Source organism: Primulina eburnea, chromosome 13 (assembly GCF_022965805.1).
Source record: "Primulina eburnea isolate SZY01 chromosome 13, ASM2296580v1, whole genome shotgun sequence".
NCBI lineage: Eukaryota > Viridiplantae > Streptophyta > Magnoliopsida > Lamiales > Gesneriaceae > Primulina > Primulina eburnea.
Genome location: NC_133113.1, coordinates 11,480,776 through 11,497,256, shown reverse-complemented (window position 1 = coordinate 11,497,256; position 16,481 = coordinate 11,480,776).

Below are 16,481 nucleotides of genomic sequence, written 5' to 3'. Positions count from 1 at the left end.
ATCAAGTAGTAACAATATAAATATATATAATAAAATAAATAATCATTAAATAATAATTATTTTAATAAATAAAAATATACTAATATATATTTATTATTTTAAGTATCAATTATTTTGAATTTAATTGATATATTGTTACTAATTAAAATTAATTTCATCCCATTCCTGTTTCACTTTTCTGGTAACAATCATTTGAATATAATAATCTTTGCATTATAATAAAATTATTATTCGATTCCAAAATTTGATTGCATTCGACCTAATTTCCTTCAAAGAAATCAATCATAACCTAAGAGGTTGGTGCATATTATATAGTATAGAATTATATATTACATATATAGGATATAGTAAGATATTGTTTACTCGGATGGATGAATGTGATAAAAAAAATTTGTGCGATTATTAAAATATCTAAATATATATACTGTATTTAATTTTTTTATTTTAAAATATTAAAGGTACGGATGGGATCGAGTATAATTTATGGAGACTCTCAAACAACTTCTTGGTGCATTAGAAATAAATTAAAAGAACTTCTTGGATTATAATCATTAAATACTAAAACATATTCTTAATATTGTTGCACAATATTTGTTTTGCGGGCATGCCAGGTGCGAAGATGCACCGATTTATGTGAAAATGATAAAATCTAACTTCTAAACGTTATAGTCTCCTAAAACAAATGCAATGCCAAAATTAAGAAAACTATTGTGAATCGATGCAAATAAACCTCTGACATGATTTTGAATTTACAAAACTGTAGGAATTAATCAAAGACATGAAAAATACAATAACTTGTTGCTGAAATCTAAATGAGAAGACGTGAGATGCTAGAAATATACTAGAAAGCTTGAAAAACTAGTGCTTGAAGATTAAATTTTTAGCAGAGAGCTTTTGCAGATTTTGTGCGTGTTGAGTTGTGCCTTTTTTTCCTGTATCCGATCCTTTTCTTCTGACTGCTGTCCAGTTTCTCTCTACTCCCCCATCAGCCCATGATATTTCCCACTCATGCCATGATTTCTACCTATCCTCCCACGTTTTTCTTCTTCTTCTTCTTCCGCGCTCAGTGATCAGTTTTGAATCGATTAAGAATTATTCCGTTATGGGCTTATATAATTTAATTGGACTTCTAATTAAATTGGGCTTGTAATTAAATTGGGCTTCTATAATTAATTATTTTTAGCCCAAACAATTGCCCCCCGCAAGCATTGGCCCATTGGGCCAATATGCTTGTATGTAATCCAATTCTCAACTCCTCCATAGGTAGTATCCCACAAATGTTTTATGAATTGGGCTTACACTAATGGGCAGAGCACTCAAACTTATTTTTTCTGGACTTTGAATTTTCTAATCGCCCTTTTGAATTTACTCCCTATCCGAATTGCTCCTGCTCTTCGTCTTCTTCCTCTTGCCGCTTTCATCCGTTTATTCCTACCAAAAAAACTCACCGCTTAGCCAGCCCCACTCATCAGCCGCGGCGACCCCCAAGTTTCTTCCAGCCGTTCTTTGTTGTCGTTTCTCTCACGCCGTTCTCGTTCCCCATACGCAGTTGCCCTTGGCCGATCATCGATTCTTGGAGCGTGCTTGCCTATCCTTCACAATCATTCCCCCTACGTTGTGGTTACCGAGAATTTCACGATGGCTCAGGAACCATCTCTGGCGCGACCATCTGAATCGAACATTGCGGGAGCCTCGCCTGTCTTAACCGCCATCCCTTCTTCGCTGGTCGTCGCATTTGCTGGCTCCGCTACCAGCCCCAGTCCGTTCTTCGCTGTCTCTGGGTCGTCAATGGACGCTGGTTAGTTTCCTCGGCACAGGTGAACTCCCCACTCGGCTCGGGTCGTCCCTCGACAGCCACTATATCAACTTTAGACACTCCTTTTGGCGCCTTTGCTCATTCCACGCAACTCATGCCCATGCCGACTTCCATAGCTGATGCGCTTGCTTCTGTGGATTTCTCGGGGAGGCCGATTTCACTCTCCTCGGCCATGGGTATTTTCCTCCGTCCTTTTCTTGAATCGTTACAAAGTGTTTCTTGGCTCCCCGAAAGTTGTCGATTCATCTTGATTGAATTGAAGTTTCCTTTTTCGCTTTGTATGACTTTGTATCTGAGAAATCAAAGGATGGGTGATTGGTTTATCTGTGTAGTTGGGCTAACTCTTTTGATGCCGAGTTTTTGTGGAGAATCATAGATTTAGTATTATTCGGCCATTCACTAGCCTTTGCATTGTAGGTGCGGTAGAGTGGCCATTGTTTGGCCCTGTCATATACATCAGTAGAAATTGGTTTTCTGAATATTCCTTGCGTGCATGCAGTGGTCTTTCAAGGAAATGCTGGTTCATTCTTTTTTCGTGTACATTGGCATGTTTATTCTTAGTAGATAGCATGGATTGGCCATGAGTTGGCCTCAGTTCTCCGGTGTATTCGACACCTAAGCCTTGGTGTCGTTTGGGGCTCTTTGAAACACATGTAAGACTATGTAAGACTTAACTCTTACATGCTCTTATGTGCCCTTATGTGCTGCATCCACTCAGACGATTCCCTTGCCCCTAACATTATGCTTTGCACTTCAGTCGGATCCCTTTCCCGCATACACGTATATGCATTTGCACTTCAGTCGGACCCCTTTCCTGCATACACGTTTACTTACTGTTCTTGCATGCGGTGACTCCGCTTTTGATTTGTTGACTGTTGGTTTGGTGTTGTGGTTGTTGGGTGATGGATGTGGAATGAAGGTGGGTTTGTATGTGATGTTGTGTATTGGATGTTGGGAAGGAATGCCTATTCGTTCTTAATCCATTTAACCCAACTCATTTCAATAGCTTCAATCAAAACCATAGGTGGGCTTAAAACTCCCCGCTCGCGATTATTTCTTCCCCTGATCTCTTATCGAAGCAAAATGAATTCAATATGATAAAAGTGGCCTACTGGCCAACTTGAATTGATCGTCTTTATTTTTGAATCATAACAAATATTTACATTAGTGGCCCTAAGGCTTACTTCAAACAAAATCCCATAACATGAGCTAAAAACATACAAAAATGGCTGGTTAGCCTATTTTTCTTCCAACGTCAACTTCTGGGTCTTCTTGTGGCTCGCATAACGCCCTTGTTCTTTTTTGTTCTTCATTATTACTCGTTGTTCCGTTCGGTGAGCCCAACTCCCTGCTCGGTATGTTTCTTTCTTGCCCTATTCTAAGTGACCTAATGGCCTACTTCACGGGCTTGTCACTGCACATGCAAGCAACCATTTATGCAGTTGCTGTATAGTCGACCTTATCAATGATTTCTCGTAACATAAGAATAATAAAAACATCAACCAAATGTATGGACAAATGGTCATAAGACCGACTCCCCACTTACTTATTTTCCTTTAGCACGAAAGCTACTGCAGACTCGAATTATCACCGTTCAAAAAAAAGTTTGTCCCTGAAAGTGGATACAGAGTCCACTTCGTTCTCCATATTTCACAATATGTAAGTAATAAAACAACAAAGGAATGCCAAAGTGGCCCACATGCCGACTCCCCGCTAGATATCAGCCTCTCTACTGCTTTTATTTTCTCACCTGACTCCCTAATGAAACAAGATGCCTCCAAAATGATGAAAGTGGCCTATTGGCCCACTTCATTTGATCAGTCTCATTATTGAACCATAAACAACGGATATTTACATCAGTGACCCCAAGGCCCACATCACATTAAGTCTCAAAATGAAGAACTACACATTTACAAAAGTGGTCAATAAGCCTACTCTTATATTAAAACAAAACTTTCACGCTCTTTTGTTGTTTTCACAGTGTTCTCATTCTGGTCTGTTATTTCTTCCTTCCTCGTTGTTGTCTGGTTTGGCGAGCTTTAACTCCTCATTCACCGGAACTCTTTCCGGCCATGTTTTGGTGATATGAAATCTCATCTCATGTAATTTCATTCCAACTAGAACAAAAGCTACTAGGGACTCGGATTTTCATTATTCGAAACAATGCCAAAGTGGACCCAAATTTGATTTATTCATTCGCTTTTTCTATTTCTTCCCTCATGCTTGGAATGTACGGCTTTAGATACTTCTCATTTATGCATCTTTTGTGTGGTTTGCCATCTACACTTGATAGCCAATATGCATTGCCGTCTAGGACCTTGTGTACCTTAATTGTCCTTCCCAATTTGGGGACCCTTTACCTAAGTCTTCGTTCTTTGTCCCTAGGGGCAGTATATTTTTCCATACAATATCTCCTTCTTGGAAGCTTTCCTCGTTGATTCTTATGTTGTAGATCTTTGTTATTTTCTGCTTTCGTAACAACAAAACATTATATGCTTGGATCCTCAATTCATCAACTTGAAGTTCATCCTCTTCGTATTCTTCTTCTTGGACTACCTCAGTTCCATAGATGTCACATGCTTCCTCTTCCTCTAATTTGTTCATACTTGCTGCACATGCACCTTCAATATAGAGGTTGCAGCTACCTCCTTTTCTTTTTGGTTCAAATCAATCATCAATCTCCTAAATCAGAGGTTGAATTATCGGCCTAGACGGCTCGATAACAGTAGGTTTGAGGATTCTTTCCAACACCGAACTTGGAGTTGGTGTTTGCATGTATAGTGGATTTTTTTTCTTGCTATTGTTATGGATTTTGATGGGCCCAAAATCCCCATTGTAATATCTAGCCTACTTGCACTTGTTTGAAAAGGCTGTTCGTCCGCTTCTACCACCTCCACATCAAGTCCTTTCCAAAATAACAACAGTTGGTGCATTGAGGATGAGATGCACTAGTTTGCATGGATCCAATCTCTGCCTACCAACGCTTGGAAGTTGGCGGAGGAGTTCACCACAAAGAATGCACATAAAGACGACATGCTCCCTACAGTAACATCAACGGAGAACACTCCAATGGTATTGGTGGTTTCCCCAGTAAACGCAGCAACAGAAACCTCAGTAGGGATCAAATTTTCTTCAGTTTTGCCCAGACTTTTTAACATTCTTACTGGAAGAACATTCACAGCTGAACCATTGTCAATCAACACCCTAGACACTGCTTCACATTCACGTGGGCTTTGATGTACAAAGGCCTTATGTTCTTGGTCATGGCCGGTGTAGGCTTCTCAATTATCACTTGTTTAGGCTTATTTGGGTGATCCTCCTTTATAATCACTCTTGAACTCCCTTCAGGGAGTTTATTTTCCTGATCTTCTTTTTTCGATGATTCCTGGGGCATCAACTCCTCATTCCCTTCTTCCATCATTTTAAATCTCTCTGGTAGTATCACCACTTCCGTGGCACAATCCACGGTGATGTGAAACTCTCCCACGCAAAAACTGATTGTTTTTCCTCTTTGATCATCCTCCTCACTTAACAGATCATCATCATCATCTATTAACTTATCCTCAGTAGGCGATCTTCCAAACTTGGACTTACTCCCCACCTAATCACTGGTGACTGGAATATCAATTGTGGATTCTTTTCTCAACTTAGCTGACTCTTATCTCCTTGCTATAGCTCTTTCTCTCAACAGCCGTCTCTTTTGAGTCATAGTCAGTGGCCTAGGGAACTTCTTGTGCTGGGCCACTCTCCGGGACTCACTGAACTCCCCTCTAGCTGGAAGGACGTACCTGGGCTTTGCGCCCCTGCTCTAAATCATTTTTCCTTTTGAGATTTCATATGCACACCGCTCTCTGCCTTGATCAGCTGATCCTTTCCTGGTTTCCACCCTTCGTGACTCAACTTCATATGCATTTCTCTTGTCCGAGTACCTTTGGTGCTGATCACGAGATGATTCTTCTCTGAACTTTTGATTTTCACACACTGGTCTTTCAAGGAAATGTTGGTTCCTCGGCCTAGAGGCCGCATATTCACCAACATTCCTGGTTAAATGCTGCTGAAATGTTCTTAGTCGATCGGTATTATACCTTCTGGTGACTTCATACAGTTGATCCTTCGGGATCCAACATTTCTTGATTATTCGCTCTTTCACTGCAAAGGATCGGCTTCTTTTCTCATTGAGAAGATCCCTCAAATCAGTCACATTCACATTGACCAAAGCTACTGGGGGAAAGGATCATCATCCACCGCCATAGGCTCTTTTTTGTTATGGAACTTCACGACTCCCTTGTTAATTTTGTCTTGCAAAATTTTCTTGAATGCCCAACAAGATTTAGTATCATGATTGTAGGAGTTGTGATACTTACAATACTCTCGTCCTTTCAGCTCTTCTGTGGGTGGCATCCTGTGATTAGGTGGAAAAGCGATGAATTTTTCTTTTACCAAGAAATCGAAAACTTCATCGGTCTTTGACACATCAAATGTATAATGTATGTCTTTGGGGAGTTGGGAGTTGTTCTTCTTTTCAAGTTATGCTGGCTTCTTTTTAGCAGGAGAACTGTGCAAGAACCAGCTGATCGAATTTCTGCCAATGCCACGTCTTCCACCTCCTGATAATAAGACCACATAGCAGTTTTATTCTTGTATGACTCTTCCTTCAATAGTTTTTCGTATTCAGCAAGTTCAAAGAAATCCTTGAACTTCATAGCTTCGAACTTCTTGCTTAATTCAAAATCCAACCCCTTTTGTGCCATCTTCACGAACTCGGTCTCTAGCAGGAACACCTTGCACCTATTCTTCATCTTTTTGACCTGTCGATAAAAGACTCTACAGATTCTCCTTTCTTTTGGATGACTCTGGATAAATCGGCAATACACACTTCTGGCTCTGTTCTATAGAATTGAATGTGAAATTGTCTTTCCATCTCTTGCCAACTCATCACTGAATTTCTAGGGAGTGAGGCATACCAAGCAAATGCAGTCCCAGTGAGGGAATTCGGGAATAGCCGCAACTTTAGATTGTTGAAGTTCTCCAAGTTGGCTAATTCCCCGCACTGGATGGTGAATCTGGCTATATGTTCCATGCTCGATTGGCCGTCCTCCCCACATAATAGGCTGAAATCATGAACTCTATAACCCCTTGGATATGGGTTATTCACGTCTATGTATTCTAGATAGGGTTTGTGGAATTCTGGACGGCCTATCTGCCTCAAAGCCAGCCCATATAGCTCTTGAATAGCCTCTCTCACCATTTCTGAATCAACCACGTGAATGTTCCGAGCTGGGAGTGAATGATGGTAGTGATTTGCCCCCCGAGCTTGAAACCCTGCATTTAAACCAATATTACATCCTAGGAATCCCCCATCTACTCCTTGATAATCCATGTGTGATATGTCATCATAAGCTCCTGGTTGGTATAGAGGATTTGTCAAGTTGTACACTAGAGTAACTAGTTGTTTCGAGCTCCCCACTCCATGAGCACGTGGATATGGCTGGGATCTTCCTCCTAAGGTTTCTTCTCTCTTGTGAGGTGGTGTATACCTTCTTTCTGGATGATTTGGGAGAGTAAACTCTGGGCGGCGGGGATCACCGGCCCTTGAGTTTCCTACTTCCTGATCAGATTCATGAACTTGGTTGCTTCCTGATCAGCCTCTTTGACATTGGTATTTTGCTCTCCTCGAAGAGACTGACTCGGTTTACACAAAATGGTCTTCAAACAGTCAGCCAGCCTTAGACAAGGCCAATGAGATCTCCTCAATCTTTATAGCAGTCAATTCTTCCATCACACTGTTCGAGACTTGATCGTACTTAGTAGGAATCTGCAGATCTACTTCTTCAGCATGTGGTTCAACAGTAGGTTGCTCTGACTGTGCAACCTGAGTTCCCTCTTGATTAGCCAGAGACTCCCTGCTCTTGTGACTGACGTTTTCTTTTCTTCTTGGCGGCATAATGCGGTCCCACCGGGCGTGCCAAAAATATGTTTGCACAATATTTGATTGGCGTGCCAGGTGCGAAAATGCACTAATTTATGTGAAAATGATAAAATCTAACTTCTAAATATTCAAGCGACATGAATTATAAATTCGACCGTCAGTTATAGTCTCCTAAAACAAATGCAAAGCCAAAATAAAGAAAACTATTGTGAATCGATGCAAATATACCCCTGACATGATTTTGAATTTACAAAACTGTAGGAATTCGTCAAAGACATGAAAAATATAATAACTTGTTGCTGAAATCTAAAATGAGAAGACGTGAGATGCTAGAAATATACTGGAAAACTTGAAAAACTAGTGCTTGAAGATTAAATTTTTAGCAGAGAGCTTTTGCATATTTTGTGCGTGTTGAGTTGTGTCTTTTTTCTATAGCTGATCCTTTTCTTCTGACTGTTGTCCAGTTTCTCTCCACTCCCCCATGAGCCCATGAGTTTTCCCACTCATGCCACGATTTCTACCTATCCTCCCACGTTCTTCTTCTTATTCCGCGCTCAGTGATCAGTTTTGAATCGATTAATAATTATTCCGTTATTGGCTTATATAATTTAATCGGGCTTGTAATTAAATTGGGCTTCTATAATTAATTATTTTTATCCCAAACAAATATATTACAAATAAACTAAAACAAGTTCTTGGTTAAAACAATTAACCATGATGTTCCTAAGGTTGAAGAGGGTAAAGAGGGTGACACCCTTCTATAGCTAACTTAGGAATAGGCCGTCTTTGATTATCTTAAGAGAGAGAAAAAGAGGAGACATCTCTTAGCTACACGTTCTAGAAATGAGTTTCGAAGCATGTGATGATAGAAAACCTGTGGAGGATTCTTTTTTATTAAAGTTGGAAAGCTACACTGATTCTTTCCGTAGAAAATCGTGCGAGGATTGATGTAGGTGGTTCTCCGCGGAGGACTCCTAAACGGATTTCCTTCGCATGGTGAAATGTCCCCGTACTTATTTTTTAATTTTTTTAAAATATTTAAATAATTAATAAAAAAATTAAAATTTTATTTGTTCTCAGTTACATTTTTCAATTGAGGGAAATTTTTTTTCCAAAAAAACAACTAATATTTAAACTTGGTATCATTGTTATAGAATTACAAGATAAAGTTATAACTGAGAGATTATCTTTAACTATTGAATACGTTGTTTATATCCGCGGTCTATGTTGAGCGTTACAGTGTTGACTAGACGGAAACCGAATCTCATTTCCAAAGGATGTGACGTCTCAGGCGGGGGAAGTGGAAATAGAAAGCAAGTAGTCCTCGAACCTGAACCGTGGGGTAGTTCAATCAAACATTTTATAGGGTTTGCTTTTTGGGGACCCGGACGCTAATCAAGTTCTTAATCATCATTGGGACTAATTAATCAGTTATAAAACAGGGTCTAAATTTTTTTTAAAATACAAAGCGGAAACGTAATGTAATTTACTCAAATTACATATTAAACATGAACATACATCTCAGTATAAAAGTACAAGTCCTGTACAACATACATTTATTCAACTAGGGTTTAACAGCTAATATCAAGTGTCTAACCCTATCTCTAAACCAAGTCCGGAGCCTCCACGCTATCTATCTTCTCTCATCCTCTTCTTGACCCTGATCCAGCCCCACCTGTTGTCATGCACACATACAAAACAAGACAACAGCCAGATAACTCCGGTGAGATATAAATATCCCAGTATAAATAATGTAAACATGCAGTCATATAAAAACATATACGAAAGCATATAAGGATTATTCATAACATGTCTCAATTCCGAAACATAAATCCATATCAAAAATTCAATAATCATGAATGGTATAAACAATGTAAATCAACATGTCACATCAGACTCAACTCATCCGACACGTCGTCTCAGACTCGACTCAACTGACGCATCGTCTCAGACTCGACTCAACTCTATCCTAGGAATCCCGATATCTGGATATAGGTAATCATATCGAATCTCAGTCGATAGGAATGAATCAATCCCTAAACGGCAACGATATAATTCATATATCAATGTCTGGGCGAATCAGCCGCAGAATTGACGACTCAGTCAATAGCCCGACGAATCAGCCGGTAATTAGGCGAATCAGCCCATAATCAGACAACTCAGCCTGTAATTAAGCGAATCAGCTTAAGTTTAGACGAATCAGTCCATAACCAGACGAATCAGCCGGTGACTAGGAGAATCAGCCCATGACTCAACGACTCAGTAATCAATACATGCAACGGCTATGAATCAATAGCCTACAAACATCAATCTCATCGTACATGTGCTATAAATCAATAGACTACAGTCATAAGTCTCATCAATTGCAAATATCAATGCAATAAGTAAAAGTATGTGATTTATGGAAACTCGAGTCAAACCTCACTCGAGTTGTGCAATCCCAACTCAACATTAATTTATACCTTTCTTTCTGATACTCTGGCTCTGTCGAAGTCTCGAACCCCAAGCCTGTCAATACTCAGTCTGACAATAACAATATCGAGGGTACGGTATCAATACACCACTCAATCAATACTAGATATAGTCAGAATTTAATCAAATTCTGTTTCAACAACATAACGGTATAATCTCAATATATCCAGTCATACCATATCAGTCAGATATTAATTCTAATATCTCCTACTCGATAACAACTCAATTCTGATATCAACTCGACTCCAAAACTATTCCGAAAATCATAACAATTCCATAATCAGTCTGTTTCTTAATCTGACTTCGCTTCTATGATGTCTAATATGTCAAGAACAACATATATGAGTTCCATTCCATTCTGACAATATCATAATTTCAAAGTATGTCAAAACGTAGTAAAACTTACGTCCAGTTGTAGCCTACGTTGCTAGGAACTCAATACCGAAGTCGGATTCAAATTCAGACGGACGGATTTCTCGCAAAAGGCGTAAAGATTTTCTGTCTTCCTCCTCGGCCCCTTTCTCTTTCATTCTGAATGATTTTCGAAGGAATTACCATCTATATACATCATTGCATGCATGTCAAGAGGTGGCACATTCTTTGCAAAACACGTCGCACCGCGGGTGCGGTAGGTGTAAGACCGCGGGTGCGCTCATGCGTCGACAATCTTATCCATCTTGAAATTGCATGACCGCGGGTGCGGTACATGTCGGGACCGCAGGTGCGGTCTTGCACCGCGGGTGCGGTAACGCTGGCACCGCGGGTGCGGTCACCCTTCGGTAAAACTGACCAAATTTCTGTCCATGCACCGCGGGTGCGGTACATGCAAGGGCGCGGGTGCAGTGTTGCTTCGGCACCACACTCTAAAATTCAAATAAATGGCCACACATTATCTTAAATCGTGTCTCAGTTGGCCCTTTCGTAATCCCGTTAAATTATAAGTCAATAATCTTTGATTAACAGTGATTAATTCTCGGGCATTACATTTCTCCCCCTCTTAGATCTGAGTTCGTCCTCGAACTCGCAAGTACTCAATTCAGATATATCAGAAGAAATGTATACAGAGTTTAAATCAGAAACTCATCTTAATGAATCTGTTCTGAAATTTCAAGTCTCATATCAAGTTCTATTTCTGGAAATAGCTCTGATAAAGTCAATCTCGCGATACCGGTTATACAACATCTGTATATACCCATCTAACAGTTCATAACAACTCAACATCATCAGCTGTTATCGAATCTGTTGATCCCCAATCAAGGATATATTCGATCTTGGTTTCAATTACCAACAGTCATCGTCCGACGTTGGCATATTCAGTTTATCTATCAGGAGCTATTTTCATTTTCTTCTGAATTAGCTTTATCTTTTCAGTCATATCTCTGATCATTTCAGATCCAATCTCAGAAATCTCAGAGATATCATTTCACTAAAGAGGGAATATGTACTTCTTAACGTACAATGTGTCTAATAGTATCATTCCCATACTCATTTAATATCGGTTGTGGTATAAAAACTCACAACATGGCAATAAATCCTGCCAATTAGTGTTAAATCACACACTAAAACTCTAAGCTTATGTTCTGGAATCTGGATACTCCACTCTGACTGTCCATCAGTTAATGAATACTATTCAGTATTCAGATATAATCTAGTATCCACTCTTACTGTACATTCGGTCAAATGTGCAAAATCAACCAAAATCACGGTCTAATATAATCAATTCTCAACACTCTGTGTAATCTAATCACTTTTCTGGCAAAATCTCAGTCATATATCATATTTGTACATCTTCATGTACGAGTTAGCACTTGCAGACTGGGTCACTCTGTCATTCCTAACTCAATCAATACTCAATTTCCGAAAGGAATGTAGTAATTTCATCCCGGTATTCCTGGAAATGTAATCTCATTTCCATTCAGGAACCGACAAGTTACATAACCAATTTCTTGGTTTCTTTCTTTCTATCTTTATCTGTCTGTAGTTCAGACATTTCAGTCCAAACTCTGTCATATCTAATCTCATCTGTTTCTCTCAAAACATTTTCTGCTATCAGGATGCCTACTGAATCAAGTATTGAACCCTTCTGACAATTCTGTCATTTCAAGTTCGAAATATCAGGCACAAAAAAATCAGTTATTAACATACAATACAGTATTACTTACCTGATATTCTGATCGACACTCAGTTCTGACTATCGATATTGAGTTCTAAACATTCTGTTAACATTTCAAAATCCGCTCTGGTTCGGACGGTACAATCTAATCTCCATTGTCTATAATCTGTCTCAAACACGTATTCAGAATAGCATCAATATTCAATTAGATTCAAGACATGCTAAACTCATAAACCGCAACTGTCTAACACCGATGTTGTGACACCTTGACCCGATACAATTAAAATACAGCGGAATTTAAAATTTTCTTTCAAATGGAAGGAGTTTCAAAATACATTTCATAAAAGTGTTTACAAAATAACAACATGATCATTCCAATGACATAACAAAATACAAAATATCATTAGTGTGATCATGTTACAAAATGATACAAAATAATCATCCTTCCAATCTTCGTATGCATATGACCCCCATCCACAGTCAACGTCCCGGTCCGCCGCTCTTATCTGCATCACAAGAATAAACTGAAATGAGAATAAATCTCAGCAAATGGAAATCTTACATAGCAATGATACATAAATATACTCTGTAAAACATGGCTTTGAAATCATGAATACCATCAACTCTGAAACATGAATAACGTAGCAATAGCATAGCAATATCATAGCAATAAGATGGTATTTCTCTTTTCTCTGGTTGGATTGATATCAATAGTATCTCTGTCTATGGTTGCCAATACCCCTATCGATATAAACCGATAACTTTGAGGGATAAAAGCCTGTGGTCGATGATCATCTAATTGCATGCTATGCTCTGACTATGATTAATCAATCCAATAAAAACATTTGAACTCTGAATATCATTTAAAGCCGTCGTTTCGCAATCTCATATTCCTCTTGTATTCCCTTTTATAACAATGGTGAGACATAAAAGCCTCCAATAGATAATCAATGGAATCAATACATAACAATGGATCAATGGAAGGGAATAACACTTTGAAACCTTTAAAACACAATACATATATCAATCATGTGAGCAAAGGGATGAAATTCCACTTACAACCAATAGAACACCTCAAACTTAGCTCTTGGTATACCACCTACAACAATAATCCATAAATAACACCAACATCAAGACTAAATCAAAGAATCCATGCTAAATAATCCATAGAACCAACAAAACATCAAATCCAAAATAACCCTTAACTCGAAACCTCATTAGAATCGCACCAAAAACTTACCTAAGCTTCCTTATACCACGGAGAACGATGATCTCAAGTCGGAAATCCAAATAACTCCAAGAATCAAAGGTAGGAAGCACTTGAAATGGAGGAAAACCCTTGCAATGGAGAGGAAATCTCGAAAAGAAGCTAAGAGGATAAGGTAAGTATGGCCAACAACTCTCAAAAAGCAACTTAAAATCTCGCCCATACCTCCACCGCGGGTGCGGTCACACAAGCACCGCGGGTGCGCTAAGCTCACGGCATTCCAAAATAAATCCCAAGCACGATCACCGCGGGTGCGGTGCTACATTTACCGCGGGTGCGGTCTCACCGCGGGTGCGGTCCTTGCACTGCCGCGGGTGCGGTGATGCCACGGCCCTCAAATTCAAAAATGATGAATAGTACACCGCGGGGGCACTCATCTAAGAGCGCGGGTGCACTCAAGTCACGGCAATGAACAGTACAAACTCAACTAAAATCGATCCGAAACGCTGAAACGAACAATCAACACCAACTAACACCTCAAATAAATAATAACCAATAATACTATAGCCCAAAACACAACTATAATCATCTAATCATAAACCCAAATAACACAATAAAGCTTAAACCGTACCGTACACCGGGCTCGGCTATTACAATCTCCCCTCCTTAGAGAAATTTCGTCCTCGAAATTGACGTCACGGCACGAACAACTCAGGATACCTCTCTCTCATCTCAGTCTCTGGTTCCCACGTAGCCTCCTCAATCAAATGGTTCTTCCAAAGGACTTTAACGATGCCGATCTCTTTGTTCCTCAAAACTCTAACTGTGCGATCCAAAATCTGGACCGGAATCTCTTGGTAAGTCAAATTCGGCGTCAAGTCCAATGGCTCGTGGCGAAGAACATGGGAAGGATCTGCAATATACTTCCTGAGCATCGATACGTGAAACACATTATGGACTCTGTCAAGATCGGGCGGTAGGGCTAATTTGTAGGCTCGGTCACCAACCCTGTCCAATATCTCGAATGGACCAATGAATCTAGGGCTCAACTTGCCCTTCTTGCCAAATCGCATCACACCCTTGAGAGGTGCTATCTTCAGAAAAACATGATCGCCAATCTCGAACTGCAAAGGTCTGCGACGAACATCTGCATAGCTCTTCTGTCTGGACTGAGCAGTCTTCATCCTCTCTCTGATAACTGCAACAACATCGGCAGTCTGCTGGACCAACTCGGGACCCAACATCTTCCTCTCTCCAACCTCATCCCAAAACAAAGGAGATCTGCACTTCCTGCCATAAAGTGCCTCATACGGTGCCATGCCAATCGACGCCTGGTAGCTATTGTTGTACGTGAACTCCACAAGAGGCAACTTGGAATCCCAGCTACCAGAATAGTCAATAGTACAAGCTCTGAGCATATCCTCCAGAATCTGAATGACTCTATCTGACTGACCGTCGCTCTGAGGATGATAAGCTGTACTGAAAGCTAATCGAGAACCCATAGCTCTATGCAAACTCTTCCAGAACTCTGAGGTAAATCTAGGGTCACGATCAGACACGTTCGACACAGGAACCCCATGAAGTCTAACAATCTCTGCAATGTAGTCCTCGGCATACTGAGACATCGAATACGTCGTCTTGACTGGGAGAAAATGAGCTGACTTGGTCAATCTATCAACAATGACCCAAATGGACTTGAAACCCCTCTGCGTCCTGGGTAAACCAGTCACGAAATCCATAGTGATATGCTCCCACTTCCACTGAGGAATCGGAAAAGAAAGCAATGTCCCAGCAGGTCTCTGATGTTCAATCTTCACCTGCTAACAAGTAAGGCACTGAGAAATGAACAAAGCAATATCTCTCTTCATACCTGGCCACCAGTAGAGTCGACGAAGATCCTGATACATCTTCGTGCTACCTGGATGAATCGAATAAGGTGCGGTATGAGCCTCTGTCAAGACATCTCTACGAATATCGTCGCCAGAAGGAACACAAATACGGCCTCTGAAAGTTACCAAATCATCACCATTCAGACTAAACTCTGAATTCCCTCTAGCCTCGGCTCTAGCTCTCAACTCTGCCAACTGAGCATCAGTCGACTGCTCTCTACGGATCCTGTCCGTCAATGTAGATCGAATGACCAACGCTGACAAACGAGCAATGGTCCCTGGAATCATCAGATCAATCTCCTCTCTCTGCAAGTCCAATAACAATGGTCTCTGAATCAAAGAACTCAATGAAGCACTCGACTTGCGGCTCAAAGCATCAGCCACAACATTCGCCTTCCCTGGGTGATAGCTGATAGTCACATCGTAATCCTTGACAAGCTCTAACCACCTCCTCTGTCGCATATTGAGCTCTTTCTGAGAAAACAGATACTTCAAACTCTTGTGGTCTGTGAAGATCTCACACTTCTCGCCATACAAATAATGTCTCCAAATCTTCAGGGCGAAAACCACAGCTGCGAGCTCCAAATCGTGCGTCGGATAATTCTTCTCATAATCCTTCAACTGGCGAGACGCATAGGCAATGACCTTACCTCGCTGCATCAACACTGCACCAAGGCCTCTCTTCGACGCATCGGTATAGACCACAAAATCCTCTGAACCACTAGGCAAAGAAAGAACAGGAGCTGACGTCAACCTATCCTTCAACTCCTGGAATGCACTCTGGCAATCGATAGACCACTCGAACTTCACAGTCTTCCTCGTCAGATTGGACAATGGCAGGGCAATCTTGGAGAAACCTGAAATGAAACGACGATAGTAACCCGCCAAACCAAGGAAACTGCGTACCTCAGGAACAGTGGTAGGAATAGGCCAACTCTGAATCGCCTCTATCTTCAAAGGATCAACAGCAATGCCATCTCTCGAAACCACATGGCCTAGAAAAGAAATCTGATCCAACCAAAACTCACACTTCTTCAGCTTGGCAAACAATCTCT